Source organism: Cyanistes caeruleus, chromosome 2 (assembly GCF_971803275.1).
Source record: "Cyanistes caeruleus chromosome 2, bCyaCae1.hap1.1, whole genome shotgun sequence".
Classification (NCBI taxonomy): Eukaryota; Metazoa; Chordata; class Aves; order Passeriformes; family Paridae; genus Cyanistes; species Cyanistes caeruleus.
In genome coordinates this window covers 68,876,130-68,902,688 of record NC_141702.1, presented here as the reverse complement: position 1 = coordinate 68,902,688, position 26,559 = coordinate 68,876,130, and the positions used below count along the sequence as shown (strand labels likewise).

Here is a 26,559-nt window from a genome sequence, read left to right as displayed (position 1 = left end):
TCGTACTGATACCTGGCTGTAAGAAATGAAGAATAATAAAATGAAAATAAATTTATTAATTCTTGACCAACTACCATTAAGGGCTGCCAGATGAGCACTTACTTTTTGATTGTATGTCCTCAATTTGACAAGTCTATTAATTGGAAAGGAAGATTTTCAGATATTCAATTTCAGGCCCCTGAATCTATTTGAACAGTTTATTGACGTTCTCTGTTGTGACCTCTGTAGGAAGAACTGCAACATTTAGTCTGTGTTGTCTGAATCTGCCCTCTGTAGTACTTGAGCATGCTGTGTTTGCTAAGACACCACAAAATTCAAGTGTAGCAATATTGATTTGAGTTCTCTCTGCCTTAAAACCCACTACTTCCAAAGCTGTAAATTTCTATTTGTCAGTCCTCAGCTGTCCCAAACCCACAGTGTAAACAAGAAAAATTCAGTGTTCCCATCCTGCACAAAATGGTGATTTTTCTTCAGTTTTTAAACCATCAGTGAGTGCATGAACAGGGATACTGATAAACTTGGCTTTCTGTCTGCATGTCTGTGAAGCCTGCCTGGAAGCTCTTAAAATTTGTCTTTTAGGTTCTTCTGTTGGTGTTAGAATAGCTTGAGTTATAATCAGATTATTTTAAAAAATGTGTTAGTGTGTGTAAAAATTTGTAAGTGAATGTTTTGTTTTGGTGGTTTTTTATTTCCCCTGTTTCCCTTTAGAATGAAAATACACAGTGGATTTGTAATTTAAATTTCACATCCCTGATAGCAGGAGCTACATTTATATAAACATATTTTGCTTTTACATAAACAAAATCCAGTGGTTTGCTTTGCCATCAGCCCAACTCACAGCCTGCTTGGTAAATTAAATTTATTGCTAGTCTTTTTTCATAAATCCAAAAATTTGGATAAAGTCTCTTCAGCTTGGAAATTTAGGCTTTATTATTTGCTTTTTCAAATTCAGATTGTACCAGATTGTGTCTAACATCTTAAATCCTAGCTGTCTTTAGGATGTCCAAGAGCTTGACTGTTTGCTCTGAGTGGAGGCCTGGCTTGAACAGTGGAAATTTCAAAACTCTGCACCATCAGGGATTGGTAGCTAGAGCTGCTGCTCTTCCACCCCTTCTGTGTAATGCTGAGCACTGCTGGACCAACTTTCACAGATGGTGGTATTTTCTTGATTATGTTATACAAAATACCTGGATCTGTGTTGGAGAAGTGCTGAGTGCTCACAGGTGCAACAGAATCTGGTATGGGATGTGCTTGGAAAATGTAAATTGTTATTTAATCATAAGTATTCCAAAAGCACTGCTCCCAGGAAATGCATGTTGGACACTCCAAAACAACTGGTCATTTTTACATTCAGTTGGTTTTCCCTCTTTGCAAATTAAGGCGATGACATTTTACCTTGGAGGTCTTCTGCATGGTGTCGCTAAAGGACACGGAATGATTGACACGGGCACGTCTCAATGGTATGACAGGAAAAGAAATAACTTTATTTTCTGTCTCCAACATTTACAGATTCTTGACAATGACCAGGGATTGGATAACTAAGTTACCACCTTCCCAATCACACTGGTCATGTGAAATCTCCGTCAAAGATGTTTCGTAGAAGGAACGTTGTCAACATTTATGTTTACAGTACTTTCCTGGGAAAGTATCTAAAACTATGAAAACAAGATCAGAAGTAGTTTTCAGGGCAGCATCATGGGATTCTGCAATGCTTGTGAAGCTGTGAGTGCTGGAGTGCTGTCTGCCTGGCAGGGTATGAGTATGAAATATGAAATAACCTGGTGGATGGAATGAAGTGGTGTGCAGTAAAGGTGGCAAGACATTGGGGCATGTACTGAACACCAGAAGCAAAACAATCTGTTGAACATCCTTCACTCGGCACTGTTACAAGGCTTCATTCTGGGGGGGGAAAGATATTTGCTCAAAAAATTAATTAACAACTGCTTTGTAGTCCATATTTGTGTGAGAGAAAGGATGCAGTGGTACTAATTGCAGAAAATCCTGAGGGAATTGTCTAATGCTATGGTAATTGTACACATACAGAGTGGTCCATTGGAGCAGTTTCAGCTATTATGCACAGCTTGGCCCTCTGAGAAGTCTGTGCTTCCTGAATAAGATTAGAAGCTCTTTTCCCTTTCCCTTCACTTAATTCAGTGCTAGTGCATTGGTCTGGTGTTTTCCTTCTTGCTGCCTTATCTGCAATCTTTTTCTTCATGCATTTTTAAGTTATGTTTTCAGTTGAAGGCAGGTTCTACATAATTTTCTTTACCATGGGTGAAATATAAAATGCACAGTAGCTGGATTTAACTCAGAAATAAAGATATCTACAGGGACGGCATCTCCACGTGTATTAAGCAATGTAAGATTGAAGATGGACTTGTTAAAATTTCTTTCATTCCCTTTCACCTTGCTGAAGGCATTAGCATAGGAGAAAGTAAACGTAGAATAGGTGCAGTGTTTTCTGCTTATTTAGCACAAGTGTAAATTACATATTACAGGCTAAAGGATAACAGATTCAAGATTTGTATCTCTTCTAATGCAAGTAGCTACACTTGCTTACATCTGGTATATGAAAGTGTGCCTCATCTTTCCCATTCCTGGTATTAGAAAAATGTGGATTAAGTTGTCCATTATTTCCTAGTATTACCAGGCATGGATCCAGCAGTTAGGCTTATAGCCCTCACAGAAAGTGAAAGTTCCAATAGGTTATACTTGTGCTGTGTCAGAGAAAATAAACTTGTTTGCGTTTTTTAATTGTGTTGGGTTTGCTACTAATTAAGCAAGTTAAACATTTGCTGCAAATTAATGTGTGAACCCCCTGCCATTTTCAAAGACAGATTTAGCTCTAATGTTTTCTAAGAAATAATACAATGGGTCAATAAAATGGATATTTTGAAGCATTTTGTTACATATTTTGTTATATGTAGCATTACCAACATAAATAAAAGAACCAATTTTATTTCTTACACAGATTTGGATTAAAAATTAAATGACATATGAACCAGTACATGTACTGATTTATGGAGCAACAGACCTTTAGAGATGGATTCAAATCTGTAATATGTGCCAAGTGAGATTTTAGGTGTGGAAAAATACAACATTAGGTGAACTCTTCAAGCCTTTTGGTAGGGCCCCTTTGCATTGTCTAAGTCATTGTTTTCTGGATCATGTGGACCAAATTTGTGTAAAGGGAAGCTGAGTAAATGGGATGGAATTGAAGAATTTACCTCTTTGTTCCATGGTGTATTTTTTTTTTTTTTAACATGACTGCCTAAGAAATAGGTGTTTTTTCAGAACAGTTTCTCCGTTTTCTATTCCAGACATTTTAGTTTAGGCACTTAATGCTGTGTATTGTAGAAACATTTATGCTTAATGATAGATTGACAGGTTAAACTGTGAGTCTTGGGGGATTCTTCGTATACAGTTAGGTTAGGTCTTCCTCCTTAAGATAAACCTTCCTCCTTAAGATAAACAACTCAAATTTAAAAACTGTTGTTCTGTTTACCCCAAAGCAGTACCAGGTGAGGAAGAAAAATCCAAAGGCCAACTAGGAAATTTATAGATTCCATTTTTATTTCAAAATTTTTTCCCGCCCCCCCACAAACTCCTGGCTACTCTGACTTCTCTTGGAGGAGATCTTTAGAAATTCTCCAGAGAGCTTGCTTTCATAGCATCTCTAATTCGTCCAGATTGACTCATGTGAAAAAGTTAGTCTTAAAATCTTCTGTCCCATCTGCCAACTTCTCAACATTTTACAGGAAATGTTTCCCAAGAGCATCATTACATTCACCCTGGTGTGCTGGTTAAAAGGACTCTGGCAATCGTTGGGATACTTGCCATCTGGAATGTAGAGAAAATTACTCTCTGTAATATGGTAACTACTGGGAACCTCACTGAAAATGTGGGCCCCCTTTGTGCTAGGTGATTCACTTAAAAGCAATGGGGAAAAAGAAGTCTAGTTATTGATCTTTAGAGCATGCAATTCACATTTTAGACAGAATTAAATGGATTAAAGGTATTAAAAGTAAGGAGGATTTAACAATAGAGCAGAACTAGAAAAACTTAGTTTACACAGAGTATGCTACAGTTAAGAGTGGTCAAATGATTTATTAGATGGATAGGTGTGGTAGGCTTCTTTCCCCAGTAAATAATGGGAGAAAACCTATTTAAATTAAGTAGCTTTTGAATAAATTGATATCTCACTTTTTCAGATGGTGTTTTTGTGTTGTTTTTCTTCTGGTCAACCCTGAAGGAGTTGTAAAAGCAAAGCTTCCTTTCTGTGAAGTCTGATAGGGGTTTATGGAGTGAACTGGATTCTAAACTCTTCATCTGTTCTTTAGCACTTTCAGCTGCTAGACACTAACCCATGCTCCTGTTAAAAGTAGCAAATCCCTTTATTTACCACCTGTTTCTGTCCTGGGTTTGAGTCCATCTGGTACCTGGACTGAAGGAGAGAAGCTCCTTTATTGCTAGCAGAGAAAAGATCTGCAGGGCTTCTTGCGAGACTGGGCACTTAAACAAACTGGTGTTGTTTTTGTGAACTCAGTTTTCAGACGGTTTTTGCTTCACTTGATTTCTGTGCTGCTGGAGTAAAAGCCAAGTAGGTGATCATGTGTTTTATTCCATGAAGCTAGAATTTGAGTTCTCTCTTAGACCTAAGATGGTTAGGATTAGTACTACTTCACATACCATCCCTTCCAGAAATTTTTTAGGAATGTAGGAAATAGTTGTTCTAGTATGTTTTTCCTAGACAATATTATGTTTTCAGGTTTAGAATGATTGAGTAGAGAACATACCACTGAGACAATAAGACAGACTTCTCATTATTACGGTTCTTTTGTGTTTCTTGGATACTGATTTCAAAAAAATAAATCAGGTTTGGACTTTTTTTTTCCAAGAGATTTAAGTCTAAAAAAAGACAGTATTCTTCAGCATTGCATCCAAAAATGGTTGCAAACTTTAAACAATAAACTGGATGTTAAGTGTCTCCTGCTTTAAAAAAATGATTCTGAGATTTTCACAGTAGAAAGAATGGCTTTTTTCCTTAGGAATAAATATTTTGCCAAAATGAAAATTTTTCAAAGTTTATTACAGAGTGAGAAAGAAAGTGGCATAATTGGTATCTGTGGCTCTTTGAAATGATTTTACTTACAATCATTTGATGTAGAAACGTGAGTGGGTTTTCTTCCAGCCATCCTACCATGTATCCATTTTATCTCTGATACATGGTTTTGTCAGGACTCTGTTCCCTGGTAATTATCATATGATACCTTTTCCTTTCCATAGTTCATTTTCTAGGTCTTGGGGCAAACTAATGGAATTGGTCACTGCTGAAAATTCTGAAGGGTAATATTCCTTACAAAACCTGATTAACATCTTCATTTACTTGTATCGATTTCCTCTGTTTCAGAAAAGGGTAGGAAGGAAGAGAAATGCTGCTGCTTTCAGTACTATGGAGGAAATATATAGTATATAATAAATGTGCATTGACAGCAGAAGCACAGATGTGTCTCACAGTGGGTGCTGAGAGTGAAATTGAACCAGCCATTATATTCTGGTATGTTACTTGCCTGTATTCTGCTTTACCTGGAGGACATTAAGTTTTTATCCCAAGTTTTCCCACATAACTTCCAACTCTGCGCAGCAAGATGGAATAAAATCAGTATCCAAATGAGGCTGTCATGTAAGAATTTTATTGATAAAAATGAGCAAAACTTCACTTGTTCATAAAATCATTTGGAAGGTGTAGCCGAGTGTAGGTACAGCTTTTAAATCTGCAAAATATCAAAATATTAGAATTTATTAGATCACTGTTATTTTGGTGATTAATTAAAATATTTATTATCATAGTGCAGTGAAAGTCAATCTTGAATCTACTAATTTACTTCCTTAAAAAATTTTCTCACCCATTGCATCGTTTTAGTTTTTGGAGTTTGTTAGTCAAAAATTGCATGCCACTTGAAAGTAAGTATCAGGAGTGTGAATAGACTTGAAAAAATGGAATGGAAGCCTCGAATTAATATCAATCATGCTAAGATCTACCATGTCTCCACAATTAATTTAATAGAAACATTATTTTGTATGTTCTTGTCTACTTATTTAATGAGAAAAATATAATTAATAAAGTGATACAGTACATCTATACAGTTTCAAAGTTTCTGTTGACTTTAGCACTGGACATGAAGACATCATCCCTTTTTATGGGGTCTTCAGAGAAGGTTTCTCCTATTGCATGAATACATTTCCAACAGTATCAATAACATTTTGAAATTTACCACTAAAATAGAATTATAGAGTGTATACACATACTAATATAGGATTATCTTTGTATTGATGAACCCACCCAATATGTAAAAAACACTTGATTGTTCTCATGTGAGCATCTGCTTATATGAGGATTTTATCGGAGGCTTGTGATAATTGTGGAGTGACATAATTATCAGAAAGAACTAATTCCAGTACTCAAAGTATTAAGAAGGGCTGTTCTAGCATTTTCTTATGTCATACATTCAGTCTCTCGCTTAAACTATATTTAAAAATCAGATAAATAACTCTATTATTCTTTATTAAGTCTTCACTTGCCATTTAAATTCCAGTAGTGCTTTGACAAAACTGTGGTACAGAATTTGATATGCAATAGAATTGCTTTATTTTTTCTGCAGTTTTGCAGGCATTGAGGATTAAAAGAAATGAGACAATTTGGCCACAGGTGAATTTTTTTCTAAATGTCCGACAAGAAAATGTAGCAAAAAAAAAAAAAAAAAAAAAAAGGAGTGGGAGAGCTTTGACAGACTGATACCCATGAGTAAAAAAAAAAAAAAAAAAAAATAAATGGAAGTGCTGCAGGGTAAGGCCTTTGGAAGCTTTGATTTGCTGAATATTTGATGGAACAGACTGCAGATCTCTGCAGTGTGAATCTAGTAAAATCCCTGATGGCAGTTAAGAGTTAGTTGTCCTTTCTGGGATTTGCAATGATTTAATCTGTCCAGCATTCCTGTCTGATAGAGAGGAGAGGGCATAGCAGAGACAGCAGTGAACATAAAGAACAATTAACTTAAACAGCACTCTGCATGTAGATCTGTCCAAGTAAAATAGAAATTTATTTATTTATTTTTTTAGTGGATGTTTTCCATATGAACTTTGGTTCTTGGTTCACAAAACCCACTTAGAATCTTACTCAAGGGCTAGTAGAGCTAAGGTAGATGCTTGAATCCAGCATGCACTTCTTGAGTAGATGTAATAATAATAATAATAGTAATAATAATAATAATGGTTCTATATGATTCTGTGAAAAGACAGCTCTGTTTTGAGAGAGAGAGAGCTGCTTGCTGATTTGCAAAAGGTAAATGTTAATGCATTTACACCCTTAATGACTGTTGCACAATAGGGATAAAAAATTAGATGAGAAATGCTGAAATGATTCCAGTGTGATTACATCCAAATTATACTGCTCATTTCTTTCAGAACAAAAAACAATGTCAGGCTAATGAGAGCTCCACTCTTTCTTAATAGAATAAAGCTATTAACTGACTGGTTCTGCAAATTCTTGTTTCTTGCAGTTTGCATCTGTTCAAATGGCATTATAGAGATAAAACCAGTTGGATTCTATTAGCTCCTGAAGTCACGTAAAAGCCTAGAAAACTACTGTGGATGCAGTTATATTTTCGGTGATGCATTACTTCATCCAGCCTTAGGTCAAAATAATAATAAGTCACTATCTGGGCATTATGTTTTTTCAAATCCCATCATAAAATTATATATGGATTATTTTCAGAGTTCATTCCCTTCTTTATATCATGTTTCAATAAAGATAATAGCAGTCAGAGACAAGACAACACTAAATGTCTTCTTGCAACGCTGCTTTTGATAAGTAAAATAATCTTATCACTTTTAGGAGGTGATAAGAAATAATCTTATCACCAAGCAGGTTAAATTATGGGCAGGTAAGCTTGAAGCAGAATGCAGGGTTTTATGTAATTTCAGGAGTGATTAAAATATTTAAGTCAGACAGACTTGTAATATGAGACTGATGTTTTCCTAGTAATATTTGGGAGGATAGGGACAGGCACCAGGAGGTACCTTTTTCCCAAACTGGGAAATGCCAGCATCTCATTTTGAAATGTTCAAATTTTTGTTTCTTCTTTGGTTACAATAAACTATTTCAAGGGACTCCAGAATTAGAAGATAGCTTTTCAGAGAGGCAAAGGTGTTTTCCTTTAAACAGAGCTCTGACTGTGTAGGGCTGCAAATCCCAGTGAAACGCAAGTTCAATATCTCAAATCTGTAACCTCACTGCTACCTTTCTGTTCTGGTTGTCATAGGTGAGGAGGAGTACTGTAAATCTTCTGTCGATCTTTACAAGCTTGTACCATCCACTCCTAGTGTGTGGATGCCTTGTGCTGGTGAGAAGTTTGGGAAGCAGATGGAATGCAGCCCTCATGACACTGTGGTGCAGCCAGACCAGTCGGTAAAATTGCTGAGTGTTGGATGAGACTGGCGTGTGGATGAGAGTGAGCTGAATTAAAGCTGAGGAAGCTGAACTCGGAGGAGATGCTTGCTGGCAGCGTGAATTGAAGAGGATCTGCTAGGTGTAACACCAGATGCTGTGGCCAAGTGCTGAGTGCCCTCTGTCAAGTGTGGTCTGAATCCGGGCCTGTGATGACTCCTACCTGCTACTGGACAGCAGTGGCCACCAGAATTCCTGTTTGGCCAGTTGGCCTGTGTTACTGTACCTTGGCAGAGCTCTGAACAAGCTCATACAGTTCATCTTTTAATGTTTGTTTTTCCATGAGTTCTTTAGGGTTAATCTAATTAGTGTAATTACTTCTCTTCAAATTGGCAGGGTCTGCAGCCTGAGTATTCATACTGTAGGAGATAATGGATTATGAATCACTAAATTATCTAAATACCTATGAAGAAGCTATAGACAAGAATGAATGCTGTTTGTTTTTGATTCTCTTCAGGAGCTATTCAAGTTGTCATTAGTTTTTCTCCCAAGTATTCACTGTACTGGATTTGTTCAGTCTTTCTTCTGAGACTCTCACCACGAAGTGTATAACCTAGCAATATATGTGCTATGTTTCATGATGGCTTTGTCACAAAGAAACAATTCACACGAGTTCATGACAGTCAGAATGTGTTGGATGCTGCCTTTCATTGGGGAAAAAATGACAGCATGCCTGTATGTTCCATCTAAAGAATGTGTTTAAAAATAGTAAGTGGTTCTAGAGAATTTCCAGGCTCACAGATAGCAGACATGCTACAGTTTATCTCAGTTTCTAGAGGAGCACCATCTGAGTGCTGAACTGAACTTTGGTCAAGATAACAGGGTGTTAGGATTCAGAGCAACTAATGATGAGCCAGGAGAAATACCAGGAAAGGTTCTGATTGTTTTAAGTATCTTGCTGAATTTGTTGGTGGGATTTATTTGGTTTGTTTTTCAAGACTGTCATTGCTGTTACAGTAGGTCCAAAAGCAGTATTCAAGTATTGACAAATTTACTCTAAATCATAAAGTGTCTCTTGGTGATACAAGAATTTTGTCACTAAGATACATACATTAGGGTCACTAAATTTTATACAAGGTATGTATCACTGAGATACAAACAAGAATGAGTTGTTTTGTTTTCCAGACGCAGTAATTCAGATCTTGATTACAGTCCTTTTAGTAAGAAACTGGGAGGAGGTATAGAGTTTAAGACAATTTCTTTCATTTTTATTGACTAATTTTAAACTGATAGGTAATATTTTTATTTAAAAATCTCACTGATTTATTCCATTTATATATAATCATGAGGTAACCTTGGATCACTGGGCTACATGATTGGACTAAGGAATGTTTCATAACTTGGCTTCTGTAAATGCAAGGTGAATAGCATGCTCTCAGCTGCAGTGCAGCAGCCATTCCACTGCTTTATAATGCTCTTGATAGATCTGTATTTCTCTTTAATTAGAAAAGTATAGATTGAACTTAATGGTAGGATTTATTTGATGGTTGTGTCAGCATGATCCCCTGGAATTGTGTTTCCTGGCCAGACCGGCAGTAGAAATGGAAAGTGGAGCCTGTATGAAACCAGTGGCAGAACAGCTACAGTTAGTGGTAACGGGGGAACTATGTGGCCTTTGTGCAGCTCTGGGACATGCTAAGCCATTGGACTGGTGGAGTTTTGTGAAGCTTTTTCAGAGAATCACTTAGGTTGGAAATGACCTCTGAGATGATCAAAGGCTAGCCTCTGACTGAACACTTCTGTGTCAGCTGGACCCTGGCACTAATGTGCCACGTCCAGTTTTACCTTGAACATCTCCAAGGATGGTGACTCCACCAGCTCCCTAGGCAGCCCATTCAAAGGCTCATTTTGTCAAGAAAAGCTACTCAGTCCTTGTAGGCATTTCAAAATGGAAAAGCAGTCGTGACAGTAAACGTGCTCTCTCCTTCTATGGCTATATGGAGGTTTAAATTATTTCTTCTTTTATCTGTGTCTATGAAGGCTTATTCTATGTAACTTTTGTTCACATGGATTATTCTACTTATATTCAAAGTTTTCTGGAAGATGTTTTGTTTGTTTGTTTGGGGTGGGTTTTTGAATTATTTTCTCTGTCTTAGTTTAGTGTAAAAACTTCGTATTGCCTAAAAACCTTGCTGGTGGAAGTGCATAATTGTATATATTAATAATTGCATCTGTTACTAGACTAGAGACTTGATTAAAGCAATTTCATTTGCCAGAGGGCCTTGTCCTTCTTTATCATACTCAGACATGTTGAATTTGCATTCAGCTGACTACAATCAAATATTTCTAGAGAAATTCTAAGTCTAAAACCAGAATCTTCTCTCTTTTATTAATTAAACATGAAACTAGCTGTTTCTGTTCCCTCCATGTTGACTTAAGAGATATATGGAAGAACACTGTAACTTTAAAGCAATATTTTACTCTGACATTCATTATACATATATATAGGTCTCTGAAGCCTAAGAATGTCCAAGAAGCATTTTTGCTTTTGAAAAAGGCAGAATAATCTAACAGAGTAAGATATGTGATATTTCTGGAATGAGAAATCATGACAGAGATGTTTATACTTATTAGTTGAAGTGCTCCTTCAGTTAAACAGTTTGATATTCTGCACAGTGTATGGTAGGTTCATGTGTATCTGCCTCATAAATGTGGCATCTATTTATTTCTTAAATTTCCTAAGCTTACTTGTCTTAAATATCCTAATGTGGTGGAGGAATCATCATATTCACTCTCTCCTTTTTTAACACATCTTGTGGTTAAAACTTGCTTTCAGTCATGACTTTATTTCTTGGTATTATTGTACCACAGGCACTGTTCTCTTGAGCAGGGACAGCTCTTCTGTGACCCAGATATTCTAGAGCTGAATAGAGAATCAAGCACAGGGCTTGACCAGAACTGTGTTCTTTGGACCACTTTAATATTATTTTGCTTTCAAAACTACCTGTTTTTCCATTTCAAACAGAAAGGCTAGATGATGGCATAGCTGCATTGCACCCCTCTTTCAAATAGGACTAAATTAATTGATGTCTCTGTGCAGCTATATTGTCAAGTTCTGTCAGCATCTTTCATCTTGCCGCATTCCTGCTAGGAAAGGCAAGGCTCCTTGCCAGCTTAGTTGAGGACTGTCTTGTGAAGAATACTTCCAGTAACTCTCTACCTTCACTAGAAACCCCAGCTTCTCTTTAATTTCCAGTATTCAGGAGCTCTGCTGAAATCAAGAGTGATGCTGATGTGCAGATGAATGTGAAGTTCTTAGTGTGGAGTTCTTAGCCTTTGCTCGGCTTTAGCCACAGTCTTGACACTCAGAAAATCAGTACAGCTAAATGGAAAAAAACATCTGAAAATGAGAGAAGATTGATTTGCCTACAGAGCCTACCTCTGGAAGCTTAGTGGATTGTGTCCAAAATCCTTCAAAGAAGGGTCTTTGTATTAAAAATTGTCTGTAATATAATCTAATCGGAATATATTATGTCTTTACTCCCTTTTCTCTGAAGAACGAGCTGTAGGAAAATTTGCATTCACGGCTTCTGTATCTTTGAAAAATTGTAACATTCTCCATAACACACCTTCTGTACATGTGTTAGAAAACTTTAACAGAAATACACTTACATAGCATCTGTGCTGTAATTTGCAAATTAGGATTTGTAGTTTGTCACCATTATGAGAGGGACGTTTGTATTAAAAAATTAGAAGGAGTTCAGCCCTTGGTCATTGAGCATGGGACTCACTAGTATCTTTCTCCCACCAGACTACAGTGATTTCCAAGATCTTTGTAAGAGTTGCCACCAGAATTGCTGTATCTTCCTGACAGAACTTGCTTAAGTTCGCTGTGGAATATTAGGAGACAACAAGCTCAGTGCAATGTCCCATTGCACTTGAAAAAAGTGTGTCAGGTGAAGCTGTAAAGCTGTGAGGTCATTTGAAGATTATGAAATTACTCCTTGAATAAGAGAGAGTCCTGGATTAGTCCATTTAAAATATAATGGGAGAAGTATCCCCTTGGCAACATTTGCATTCAGTAATCAAATGGCGCTTGAATGAAAGCCCCTCAGCACACAACTACTGTGAATGCAGTGAATGCTGTGGCAAACAGGTCATGCCTGGGACAGTGCTTATGCTGCTGCTTGTATGGTACCTAGTGAGGTATGTCCTAAATTCTCTGAGAAGGCAGCAAAAACTTTGGGAGAAAGAAGCGGCCAAACCTTTCCGGGTTTTCTTGTCCTTATTAAAGCTTGCCCTGCTGCAGGGACTGTTCTACCCAGCTCCACTTCCCCTCCTCTGCTGGATGTCTGTGACAGTGTGGTGAGAAGATACAGAGAATAGGGTAGCATCAATTTATCATTAGTAAAATCTATAGTGTTTGAGAAATTAATTAATGCCCAGCATGAGAGAACTTACTGAATATCTCAGAAAAATTAGAAGACTGTGATGGAAATGCATATACCCATACAGTGGCCTTTACTCATTAATTGCAGTGTTAAGAGTGGGGAAAGAGGTAATTTCTGAGGATCTACATGGGTAGAAGGTGACTGGCTTATGTATGAAGGCATAACATAATAAAAATAGTGTAATGGTGATAAAAAGGAACTTATGTTGTTGAGATTTCTGTCTTTGGCATTTGCTTAATTTGCTATAGTTTCTTCTAAATTTCTAAATCCTTGTTTAGTTGCAAATTTTGGCAGGGACAATTGATCACTTTCTTTATGAAATTCTTTTGTGATTCTTGTCCTTTAAAACCTTTTAAAACCAAAATACAAACTGTGCAGATGAATTAACTTAAATCAGTAAAAAAATTAGTGGTCCAATCAATTTAGAATCATGGTTGAGGAACTTATTTTTCATTCTCCTTCTCTCTGACTCTCATTGCAGACAGGACATAAAAGAATAAGAAGACCAGACATCCAAACTTCTTTCTCTGTCTTTATAGTCCCTGAATTTTGGATACTCTTGTGATGCAAGACATTGTCAGTGAATAGTAAAGTATGAGGAAAAAGAGATACAAAAAGCATGATGAAGATTATTGGTGAGGCAGAGATGAGGAGCAGAGTAGGCTGAGAAGAGTAGGAAAATGTTAAGATTGGAGAAAAGGAAAATTCTTTGGATGAGGTGCAGGTGTAAAAAGGAAGCAATAGGAAGATAAAGAAAGTGAACAGAGATTGCAAAACAAAAGTTGGACGAAGCGATTACAGGACAGTAAATGAGAAAGGCTTTAGAGAATAAGATTAGAGCATAGGAGAAAGACAGTAAGGTGGATGGTCTTTCTCTCCTGTGAAGAAATGGATGAAAGGGATAAAGAAACTCCATGCTAAGAGAGTGAATGATCCTTCAGTGATTCCACAGCCAGTGTTGCATAGAAGCCATTTGAATGGGAAAGAGAACTAAATTAGAGAGAAAGCAACACTGCAGAAACAAAGAGTTCTGCCTCATGAAGAAAAGATCAGGAATAGTTTAGCTTAATGAAAATGTCCCACCACAAACCTGTTCATTTATGCCTGTCTACACTGTAAGGACCCTGTGGGCACTCTCAGACATTGCTGTCCCTGCACAGCCCCTCAGGGCTCCCCTCCCATCCTACCCATGTACTGGGACCCAGTGTCAGTCCCCACCAGCAGCACTGCTGGGTCAGTCTCCAGCTATCCACAGCCCTGCTCTGCCCAGCCACTGGCCATGCTGAGCCACTGGTGGCCCACATCCCAGCTTGGCTTTTGACTGACTTTGGCCAGGTGCCCAGTGTCTGGGGCTGGGAGGTGGGGTAAGCCTTGGCTACCAGACCTAGAGGCACACCCCTCATGGGGATCTCCCACTGCTCCTGGGCCCTGGCACCCAGGGAGATTTGTCTTGGCATGTGCATGGTTGGCCTTTGATAGCCTATTAATTTTTACAACTGCTTTAAAACACTGTGAGGTCAAGCAATGTTGCTGGTTGCATTCATGAATTATTGGCAAAATGCTGAATGAGTTGCGTGGAATGTACAAGTTAAAGGTGCAGTTTTTAGCATCATTTATTTGTTAGGCTAGCTGAATGTTTGGATGTAAAGTAGCTTTCCTGAGTCTGCCTTTGCCTCCCAAAGTCTTAGAGGCTGTTCTTATTCTTACTCTCCCAAAACTGGAAGGGAGAATACGTTCTACAAGACAGCTGAAGGCTTTTCTTCTGGAGAAAAGTTACTGGAAGCAGTGTTGCTGGTGAGCTATGGGGAGGAAGCAGAAGGCTTGCTGGTCATGCAGAATTACTTCTTCGTAGACTAGAAGTCTGTATTTTCTCTCCAACTGGTTCTGTTCTAAACTTTTAGTCTTAAAGTTCTTGCTAGTTGATCAGGCCATTTCTTAACTGTGCTTCCAGTAATACTCAATTTATCAGTGTACTTAATATGATAGCTCCAATTATTTTCTTTTAACTCCAGACCAGAGTGTAAATGGTGTTGCACAGTTGAAAGTTTCATAGTTGGAGAAAATAGAAGTATTTATGGAAGTGGGGAGATACACTGTTCTGCATATGCAGAGAAAATTGCATCTTTTTTTTTTTCTGGTAATGATAAAAATAACAAGAATAAATCTAGGACTACATTCACACACTTGCACATGCAGTTAGACACAGAAGAAATATTTCAAATTCGGTGTTTTATTTTTTGCAAAGCCAGCACAAGGCAAGTAAATCGCCTAATTTATGGGACTAAGTATGAACCAGTAATGGAATGTAGTTATAAGGAAGGGAAATGCAAATGTGGGTTATGTCACAAAAGGTATTTCCAGTAGAAAATAATATTCATACTATTGTATTAAATCACTGATGAGAACTGTTCTGTGATTTTAACTGTTCTTGCCCCTTTTGTTCAAGAACTGTGAAATTTGACTATGGGATGGTTATAACAAAGAGAAAATTGACTGAGGGGAGCTTGCCTTGTTTAGTCTAGGATTTAGATTGTGGCATTTAAAAATGCTGGGGATATAAACATCGGGGAGGAATAAAAATTAGTTGATCTTAAAGACAATGTTGGCACTAAAACCAAAGGGATTAAACTGACCCTGAATAAGCTTAGCCTGAAATTAGAAGATGGTTTCTGATTCTCAGAGAAGTAGGACTTCATGCTGCTCCTGGATACAGAGATGAAGGGCAAAAGAGAGCTAAGCAGACTTTAGTAGGTTGGTTGATATTCTTAGATGATGTTGGTGATGATAGAAGCAAGGATGGAAACAAAGGCTCAGATTTTTATTTCACTGGAGAGAATCAAAAGTATCCAGAGTACTTTGCTTATCATCCTGTAGTTTTTGTATAAGAATCCTATTTGTTTTATTTTTCTTCTGAACTACTGAGGAAATAATGGGTGGATCATTCTGAGATGACTATGATCTATGCTTTTCAGTTGGTGACAAGTGACTCACTGTTGAGCCAACATTTTAAATGAACTTTAGCAACCTGAAATACCTAAGTTAGTACAGGCTCTTCCAAACTTGTGAGTTGTGACTCTGCTCTGGTGTTGGAGGTTCATTTTTTTGCAAATGGGATGGGACTGTGTGATGCGTCATGAGCTTTTATTTGGGCACCAGTCTCAGTTACAGACACAGGAATGGCACAAGCTCACATCTGCCATGAGCAGTCAGAGATCTCTTTGTTACTGAACATTTTTGAAGTTTTTAAAAGCATATTGCTAAAGCTTACAGACAATTGTTCTAGCCAGTCACTAAAAGCACACACACACCTGCTTCAAATGCTTGCTTATTTGCTTTCTATTAACAATACACAATATTCTGTGATTTAGATTAAAACTTTCTATTATCTTGGTAAGCATATTTCTCTGCAGCCTTAAGGTCTGTCTTAGCCAAGCCTAAAAACTCAACTGTTGTTTCATGTCCTTTCATATTGTATTATTGTATCTTCTTTATTTTCAGGCTTTGCAGCTAGCTCTAAGTTCTCTGCTTTTTCTTTTCTGAGGCCTATTTTCACAGCTGCTGAAAGTCTTACCTTTACTGTTTCCCACACTCTGGCATTGCCTCCAACAGTGGCAAGAGTAAGGACATATTGGAAGGATGCAAGATATGCAAACCATTCTATGATTCATGTCTTGATTGCACTCCCTTGTTTAGTAGGGACATAGTTGATTTGCTTAGTATGCAAACCTTCTAATGAAAAACTCTTTGCTGTAAGCTCTGTAGAGGAAGCGGGATGTTCTTTCTCTAATCTTGTGTTCTTTAGGAAATCTCTATATAATCTGTACTTTGCACTTTTAAACTGTATCTCTGTGCTATGGACACAGTGCTCATGCATTTGTAGTTGGTTGAGAGGCTGTACTGTGGGCAGGACAAACTTCACATGGACACGTGGAGGCCCAAAATGACACAACACAACTTTCCTCAGGGCAGCCTGGGAAGCAGCCCATCCTCAGCTGTCACAGCATGGACTCACAAACCTCTATAAAAATGACCACATACATCTGTCTCTGTTGTAATATATTGATTACTTTCAACAAGTTATTATATTATATACCAGACTGACTGGTATATGCAGTCCAAACCAAATCCACAGCTTTAAGTAGTGTGGTGATGTCTTTTTTTTTTTTTTTTAATTTTTTTTTTTATTTTTTTTAAATTTTTATTATTATTTTTATTTTATTTTTAAAATTCTGTTCTTGAATGCCTTGCCTGATTTGCCTTAGCATCTCTAGGAAAAAAATCCCCGAACTTTCACGGAAGACAGTGACAACCCCTCAGCAAATGACCTCCCCAGCTGTGTTTTTTCCCCTCTTAACCCAATGTGGAAAGTCTGAAAAAAGAAAATATAATGCAGAATTCATAGCAACTTTGTTTCTTACCAGGTAATAGGGCGGGAAAAACAGCATAGTGTGTCATGGCTCCTAATGGATGCTGTAAAGTTCTTGAAGAAATCCCATAGATTATAAGGATGTATATGTATGCTTGTCTGTGTATATGGAAAATGTCAGAAAGGGACCTATTGAAGAAGAATGTTGGTTTTCAGTCTTTTACCCTTAGGTGTAAGGTCCTGTGTGTCTTTAATAGAATTCGATGAATTAATTTTTGGAGGTTCCTGTTTATTACCTGTTTTGCTTCTTACTCATGAAGAGTGACCTTTCTGTAAGTAATAATAATAATGAAGTGACAGTTGTTGGCAAAGGATTTGCTACATTTATTAAAGTATTATGCTACTCTTTCAGATGTAGATATATAAATTAGCTTGTCCTGATAATTTATTACTGACAAAATGCTGACAGCTTTCAACTCATTTTAAAGGCAAAAAAGTGAAAAGAAAGAAACACAGTGGTGGTCTCCACAAACTTCTTTTGACTATATGAGGTTAAATCAAGAGTAAACATTATGTTGTGCATTCTTTTACAGGTCAGATGAGTAATGTGATGCATTATATATGGACTACACAGATTATATTGTCAAGATTATGTGTCTGAGCTATTTATAAGGATGTAGTTATCTAAGATTATTACCTTATTTAAACAGATATGCTGTCAAGTTTGAAGATAGGAGTACTTTTTCATGTTTGTTTTGTGTCACTTTCAAATCACTTTTGTTAACAGCTGGTTACTTAAGCTTATATAAGAATGTGAATGACTTATATAATCTGGTGATTTTCCAGTTTTACAATGTAGAGGTCCTTACTCTTCCTCCCAGAACTACTCTTCTGCTGTATTGCTCTCCAGGAGTTACATTAGAGTGAGCCTTTAGGACAGACTCCAGGACAACAGCAAAACAAGAAATGACTCTCAGAATGTTGGATACATCTGATAACTGAAAGAGCTCTTCTCAGCCAGTAACAAGGATGCCATTTAGTAACCCTTAAAAGGTGATGGAATTTTGTTTGCTGCTGCCTTAGGATGTGTACTATTAGCTGTGGTAGAGGTTTATCTAGACATATGAGTGCAAAACCCAAAGAAAGCAGTATAAATATCTATTGAACAGGGTACAGTTATGTAATTGGCACTTGAGGGTTATGACAGAGGACAGTGGTGATAAGCTAACAAATTCCTGAAGGGAAAGTTTAAGTGTTACCTGAATGTTATTTATTGTTCTTTGATGAGGGGTAAAATACAACTGATGCTTAGCAATAGTAGATGGAACTCTCTTTTTCTTCTTAATGTTTCATTAAAAAATGACACTGCTGATAACAGCTCAGAAAGTTTATTCTGGGGCATTATTGTGTGTGTTGATTCAGGGGGAAGAGTGCCATCTGCAGAATCCTTAATCTTCTCTGCTACAACAGCTCTGTTATGCCAGCAGTGCTCAAATGTTGGTGGACAGGATTTACTCTTAGCTTGTGAGATCTGATGTGCTCAGCCTTTTCTAAGGAAATTGCCTAAAACCTGCTACAGAGCAGACTGCTTTTCTGTTGTACTAAGAAAACTTCATCTATAAGCTTCTTTCCCCAGTATTGTCCAAAAAAAGATTAAGATGCACATCCTTGTTGCTTTTATAATCTTCTCTAGATTAACTGTGAGGAAGCCGGGGAAAAGAGATGAGTATTAGGTCAAAGTGTTTTAGAGGGGATGAAAAAAGCAGCTGCTGCAAAACAAAAGAAGCACACACTCTCAGCCAAAATCCCACCACCCAGCCACCCAAAAAGCTGCACAGAAAAACCTCAGGGAAAATGAGAGAAATAGGCTTTAATTTATTTTTGTGGGTGTTTCCCACCCTCCCTGCTCTCCTCAGCCTAATCTCCTCCCAGTTCTGGATATGAAGCTCAGTTAATCTATGCTGTGGCTCTCACCATTGTTTCTTGGTTAGGGAGGGAGGTGTTCTTTTTACTGCCATGAATACAGTGGATATCGAGAGTCTCTTTTTGAAAGGTCCAGCTATCTAGGGCAGGTTCTAAAACATTTCTGTAGCCTTGTATTTAATATTTAAGCTTCAGCTGATGAGTTCTCCTTCCAGAATGCAATGAAAAAGTTAAATGAGAGAATGAAAGAGACATTAAATGAAATACACATAGACAACTTCTTGACCTAGTAAAGCAAAACAGAAAAACTGTTTTTCACTAGAACAAATCAAGACACAGGGAAGGAGAAGAATCAGGGGAGCCAGAAAGCAAGACTTTGACTGCAGTGGCCAGTGACATAACACGAGATAGCTCTTCACCTAGCATAGGGTCATGCTGGCAAGATGCAGAGACCTGGTACATCTTGCCAGGGCTCACATGATGCTCACAAGCACACTGCAGACTGTCAGATAGCTGTGACTATCAGTGGCAAATGCCTGGAACATGAGGGCTAGAGCACTATTTCTGTATTTATATAAATAATTTGAAGCATGTAAGAAAGGAAAAGTGTCTGAATATTGTCTTTGCATCTTGACAAGAGGGTCAAGGTCACGTAGGAAGTGGGGTTTTCCCTCACAAGGAAAGAAAATATTGCTGAAAGTTTGTAGCTTTCATTGTGACTGGAAATTTAAGCTCTTTGTGGATTCAGAGGAGCTGAAGACAGAATCCCAGGGAATCTGTGTGCCTTGCTGTAAAGCCAGGCAGCTGGCAGAACAAGCCCATGTGACACTACACTTGGCTGGTGGTCTGTCAAATCTGGCATCCCCATAGAAAGAAAAAGGCAGAGAATGCAAGAAAGCAGGAAGGCTGCCAGCCCAGCAGGTTCACCTGCAGAGTGGTGAGCAAGGAGCTTGGAAAGTCCAGGAATTCATTAGGTTTGCTGAAGGAGTGGGGGTAGTTCAGTAGGTGTGCAGTTGGGAATCAGCGTCCCTGGGTGCCTCTAGGCAGAGAAGGGAGCAATAGTCTTCAGCTGTCCCAAAGAAAATGGAATCATTTTTGAGTAATATCAAAGGCTTTGTGTGTGGTGATTGTTTATTTTTGTTAAGGCAAGAAGGATGATTTTTTTTATGATGAGAATGAACCTGGAACAGGTTGCCCAGAGAGGTGATAGGTGTGACCAAGATGGTAGATTCATCTTTCTAACCCAAACCATTCTATGATATTGCTGTTGGTGTTATTATTATTATTATTATTATTATTATTATTATTATTATTATTATTATTTCCCATTTTCTGCCAAGGAAAAGATAAAATTGTGTTTTAGTGGAAAAACCCTGACCTGAAGATGCATGTTTTGATAGTTTGGAAAGAATTGTCTGGATTTATCCTTAAGCTTTGGATGGGGAGGATATGTAGTGCTACTGTTTTTCTTTTATGCATCCCTTTGATCTGTTCATCTTTCTGGCCCACATCACCTCCATCTGTAGGTTTATTCCATCTGATATGCAGATTTGAGCCTTCCGGGATTGAGTTGCTTCTCTGTTGTGCCTAGTGCAGTGATATTTATGAGCCAGAATCCGTAGTTAATGAACTGTATCATCTTTGACAGTATTTCAGGTAACCTCTGAAAAGTAAATACGTAGGAGGCCTTTGAAATTCATAGGAAACGTATAAGAACTTGATCACAGGATGCAGTGAATTGAGGCCTTTGTTTTGGCATCATAGGAAAAACTTGTCCATATTGTGATTTTAGTGGTCTCTCAAAAAAAAACCCCAAAGGCATTTTTCTAAGCTGAATTTTGCTTCTCTTATCAACAGTAGTTTCAGTAGTTCAGTGCATCGATGAGATGATGGGGAATGCAGAAGAGTGATGGTGAGGCAGCACTTATAAAAAACATTGTTAGAACCAAATATGAATTCTGGAGCAAAATAATTTAGGAAAATGTAGTAAAATCCATATGCATAAAGAGATGGTTATTAAAGCAAAGTATAGAAGATCTGGAGGTATGCTCAAGTATGCATTCCACTTGTATCAATTTTGTGTCTTTTAAATTCAATATTGGAATAAGGAATACCTTATGAGTATTATGATTTCCCAATATGTAGCTGCCAAATTTTGAGCCTGGAGATTTTTACTGCCTGAGCTCATGTGGATGCGATGTCTCTGTTTTGGAAACTGTGTGCTGCGCATTGTCTGTGAAGTGACTTTTTTCATGCTGCTTTTTTTTAGTTCTGTTTTTTTTTAAAGTTGGTTGTACAACACAGTGAATACATGTGTGTGAGACTTAGGCATGTATAAATAAGGATATTAATTGGCAAGATTCTGGTTAATAAATTTCAGTAGTGCAAGAGACATTTCCAAATTGTCCTCCAACAAGTTTTGAAATAAGGATTGACTGATGCCTTAAGAGAACTCAGTTGGTAGTTTATTTTTTAACACAGCTTTTCTTACAGTAATGCAGCTGAATTTTGCCAATAGAAGTTTTTTCAGTTATTTATTTTAAAGTGCAATTTAAATTTATGTGAAAGTGTAACTGGAAATAGGTTGTTTTTGCCAAGTTGTCAATGAAACATTGCTTTAGTAAAGTATGCAGAAGATATTCCTGGTCTCTCTATAAAATTTGGCTATGCTGTAGTAAGCAACATACATAAACATTAACTACAGTTGTAGTTAATGTTTATGTATAGAACTGATAGAAAAATACTATACAATGTAAAAGAATTGTAGGCAGTGCGCAAATACTTTTTACCGTACCCAAGTTCATTGGGGTGGAGAGTGGATACAGAGTCTTACACTAGCCCTATTACAGTAAATGGATGGAGAGAAAATGAGATTTTGTTTGTACAATCCCTGCCTTGTTTTGCTGTTTTCTTTCATTGTATTTGTTCACCTTACCTTATGTTCTTAGCCAGTTATAGCTACATCACAGTACAGTTGTGTAACACGTATGCATATTGGTCATTTTGTCAGGTATATTTCAAAAAAGGTTTCCTAAAATGCTCAAACTATGTTTGTTAATAATTTTCAGAGTTGTGGATTTGTTTTTTTAAATTATAATTTTTCATTCTTTTATGTATGTACAGGAGCTAAGCTCTTCTGGAGATCTCTTAAAATGACAAGTTCTGAGTTGTTTTAAGGACTCTGTCCCATTTCAGTTTGAAAGGTGAGACAGTCCAAAAAAAAGGTGGCCTTTGCCTAAATTAACAAGGTTAAGTTATAAATGGAGTGAATAGTATAAAGTATTTTTTGTGTGTCTTCTTTCACGACCTATGTAATAACCCAGAAATAATTCTAAGTCCTCTGAAAATCATCAAAGGCAGTTTCCCTCAGCATTATTTTGGCTCTTAGCTTTAATTGGAAAAACAGGCATAGGAGTTTTAGTCTGTAACTTTAATGCTACCTTTCAAACTATTGCATTTGTTTTTGGTAGTCAGCACTTGGCAAATACTTTTCAGCTACCGTCATATAAAAATAAACAGATAACTGAAGCAGTCAGGAAATACAAATTCCAAGAGCTGGACATCTAATTTCATATTTTCTGGGTTCTAAATCTTTGCATGGTTGTGCTTACTGGGAAGGAATTTTGTTTGTCACCTTTACCTGGGTTTCAGATAGTAACACATGGACTTGAATAAACTTTCTTTTCCAGAGCTTTTATTTTTCTTTATTGAGACTTGTGGTTATCAGCACCAACACTCTGGAATGCTTTGCTCAGCATGTGGCAGATGGGAAGTTGACTCTACAACTGCATCCTTGACATGAAGGCATCTAGTCAATTGCAGTGTGCACTCAGGAGCAGCTGCAAGTTGAGCCTGGGATATTGATCTGGCAGATTCTGGAACCCCTGGACTCTTCTGTCCTATTATGTGGATAACACCCAATTCAAATGCCACATATTTATTGTGATGACAGCTTTTACAGTATGGTTTTCCTGAATTTAGTTCTATGGCTGCTATATATGCCATATAAATATGGCCATATACAATTGACTACACTTTTTTTTTTAGTATTTTGACTCATTACAGTGTAGTCCAGTAAAGTTCATGGTATTCAAGGGTAGTCTTCCTCTTATTTTAGAGATGCTTCTTAAATTATGTTATAGAATTTTGTAATTTAGTTAGTAAAGACTTGAACCTTCATAAAGCTCTGAAACCACAAAAATCCATATAGGCTTCACATTGAAAAACTAGGGAGTTTGCTTATCTTGACAATTGTTTTTGCTCATCTATCAGGAGCAGATATTAAGCCTCAGTGGAACAGGCCATTTTTAGCTTTACCTCTTATTTTGTGGTAGGGATTTTTAGTGTTGCCTAGAATGAGACTCTAAAATTGGAATGCACTTTTAATATACTTGGGCATAAAACTTCACCTTGTAGCCTCATTTCATAAGAAAAATGGTATTTTTAAGCCAAAAAAATTGAAATTCAACTTCTTTCTTTTTATGTACAAGCAATTAAGTCAAAACTTTAATACAACTTCATGTGATGTTTTTGTCTTCCAATATTTTATTACAGTTCATATTTAAAGAATAATTGCCTTAAAAAAGAAACCATCTTTTTTCTTGGAAGTTAAATAATCATTAAGTGTATGCTCCTTAATTTTCCGGTGTTATGCGTATGCCTTTCTGGGATGCACAATTACACTGATAGTAAGGTGTTTACTGCAGTATAATTTATGCCTAAAATACGAGACATTCATGACATTTTAAAATTTGATATAATTTTCTTACTGTAGATAATTACATTAAGGTAATTACATTACCTGTGAGTAAAGTTGTATTATTTCCCAAGAAAACTGCAACCTTTATGGCAGCTGTGTGACTTTAGTATAGTTATGTACAGTAAGAGGGATAAAAGGAGTTTATCCTACAAAACAAACAGTAGTTTTTATCTCTGATCCTTAAACTTTGTGCTGCATGAGCCTGTGGTTACTCCATTCCTGCATCCTTGCCTGGTACCATCTTGATTCTGCAGAAATTTTCATTGTTCTTGACTTGATGCACAAGGGACATCAGTGTTGCTGTTCGTACATGTAAGTGCCCTTGTAAAGGTTTGCAGGAACCTTTATTGGAATTTGCTGCAGGACTCCTTTTTTTCCTTGGAGCTTTTTTGATTAAAGCTGTGCACTTCCATTTACCAAAAGCTGTAAGTCTTTAGAAGTAAATGATTAAAAAATAATATTGGGCCATGTAAGTTATGCAGACCTAATAGAAGTAACCATGCAATTTTTAGTTGTGTTCTTGTACTGCATTATAGCATATAATCTCTTTATTGGTTTGTACATGAACTGATAATTGTACCTAAAGTAGATGATTAGCTTCTCTAAGAGGGAATCTTGTTCTTTTTTGGCTGTCAGAAAGAAATAAAGTCACTGAACACTGTACATATTCATACTTTACTGAAAGTCTTTATAGAAGTAGAAAAAGTGTTCTGAAATTAAAGATGTGTTTGTAATAAATGTTTAGGCTGCTCTGAATAGCAGCATTATTTGATGGTGACTTATATGAATCTGATTCCATGAAAAAATTACATTGACATTACATAATTCCTCCCCCTCTTAATCTGCAGACTTAAAATTCTTCTAAAAATGTATTGTCAAAAAATTCATGGGGAATCTTTCAGCTGACTTCTAATTAAGAGTATTTCTGGGAAGTAGTGCTTGAAAGGAAAAGATATCTATAGTGTTTAGTAATGTCTGCTGAATAGTTTTTAATTGTTGAGAGGAGAAATAATGCCACACAAGAGTAAACTGAATGCAAATACATTGAAAAATGTAGTTAATGCACCTGTAATGTACCTTTAATGCTTTTTACATACATAAAATTACTGATTGCATTATTGCTTTTAATGGCTGCTTCTATCCAGTTTAATTCTTAGAAATTGCATTACTTTTCCAAATCTGCAGATAAGCAGCAGAACTATTGAGGGCAATGCTTAAATGTTTTTCTTAACTATATCTAATCGCAGTAAGGCTGCACCTACATTATTTTTCTTTTCAGCAATATTCAGTTAAAATCTTCTTTAGTAAGTATATGAATATTTTTATTGCTGGGAACTGTCTACCTTTCTTTTATTCTTAAGGTAAACATCTCAGGAAAGCCCATGTTTTATCTTGATTTTCCCTTTTAGAGGGCATATGACCATACCCAAAGCCTGCAGTGAGCGTTCAGCGTCTGAATGTATTTGTGTCAGGCGGCTGCAGTGATAATAGGCTGCGGATGATGCAGTCTGCATTGTTGAGTCTTCAGGGAGCTTTGCTCTGATAAACCAAGCTTCATTTTACTGCCACATCTCAAAGAATAAAGGGAGCAGAAATGAGCAGTGTTATAAGTCCCAGATTAAGTTAGAGAGATGCACAATGTATGAAAGAGCTTTCTTGGTCTGTGACTAAATACACAATTTTTCATCCGTGTTGTCTGGGCAAGAAAATAAATGTTATTGTTTTGCAAGTGTCTTACCTCCCCCAGCTCCTTGCAACCTTAATCTGGGCTCAGTTGCAAGCCACAATGTAGTGTGGCTGTAATATTACTTTATTTTTTAATGAAACAGAAAGAAATGCATCCTACATTTTTTTTGGTCTTGTGTTTTGAATGTATTTTGAATTCCTATCGCTTTGCTTTGTTTTCTACTATCAATAAGCTAATAAAACTTATATAATAAAGAAGTGTAGTGCAAATCTCTGTCTAGCTACTAAGATATGGGTAACACTGGCAGTAGTTTGTCTGTTCCTTTGCTTCTTTGCTGAGTAATTGCTTAGAAATGCCACCAGCAAGGCTTTGGCTTAGCTCCTGGCTATGGCTGTGTCAGATGTACCTATGCACTTAACAAACCACATGATCTGGTACATTAAGAATTATAGATTTTGACCTTTTCTGGATGTTCCTAATATGAATAAAATTTGGTGGTGTGATGGCAGAGAGATACTTGAGTTCTGCAGCCTTACATAGGAAAACTGATTCTCTGCTTCTGAATAAGGACTGGTAACACAAAGTCCTGATTGGACTGCAAGATTTGACTCAGCACTTCTGTTGTTCAAAGAACTGTTTCTGCTCTCCTCTTTCAGCTCTCTCAAAAGATGCAGGCAGAAACCAAATAATAAATAGCAGGAGCTGGGTGCAAGTACTTAGAGTGCCTTTAACAAATGCTAACTTGTTTCAGCCTGAACTGATCCTGGGGTTTGCCACAGTGTGTGGGGACATCAGCAATCTTTTTCTGTAATTCTCAGCAGCATGAAGAAGCTCAAAGTTGTAGAGCAACCCTTGAATATTTAGCCTGTTGTTAGCAAGGTGTCTTGTTTATGTTTATCAACAAAAACAAAAATGATTTGGAAAGAT

General features: G+C 37.0%; 1 protein-coding gene and 1 long non-coding RNA gene across 11 annotated transcripts in view; both read left to right on the top strand.

Annotated features, from left to right (window-relative positions):
- The window catches only part of RYR2 (ryanodine receptor 2), a 378,221-nt gene that overhangs the window by 27,373 nt on the left and 324,289 nt on the right, over positions 1 to 26,559 (top strand). The window lies entirely within an intron of this gene.
- LOC147654892 (uncharacterized) lies at positions 18,145 to 24,608 on the top strand. The gene is made up of 4 exons (XR_015283354.1): positions 18,145 to 18,316; positions 21,044 to 21,098; positions 22,310 to 22,389; positions 22,876 to 24,608. It is a non-coding gene; the product is annotated as an uncharacterized LOC147654892 (long non-coding RNA).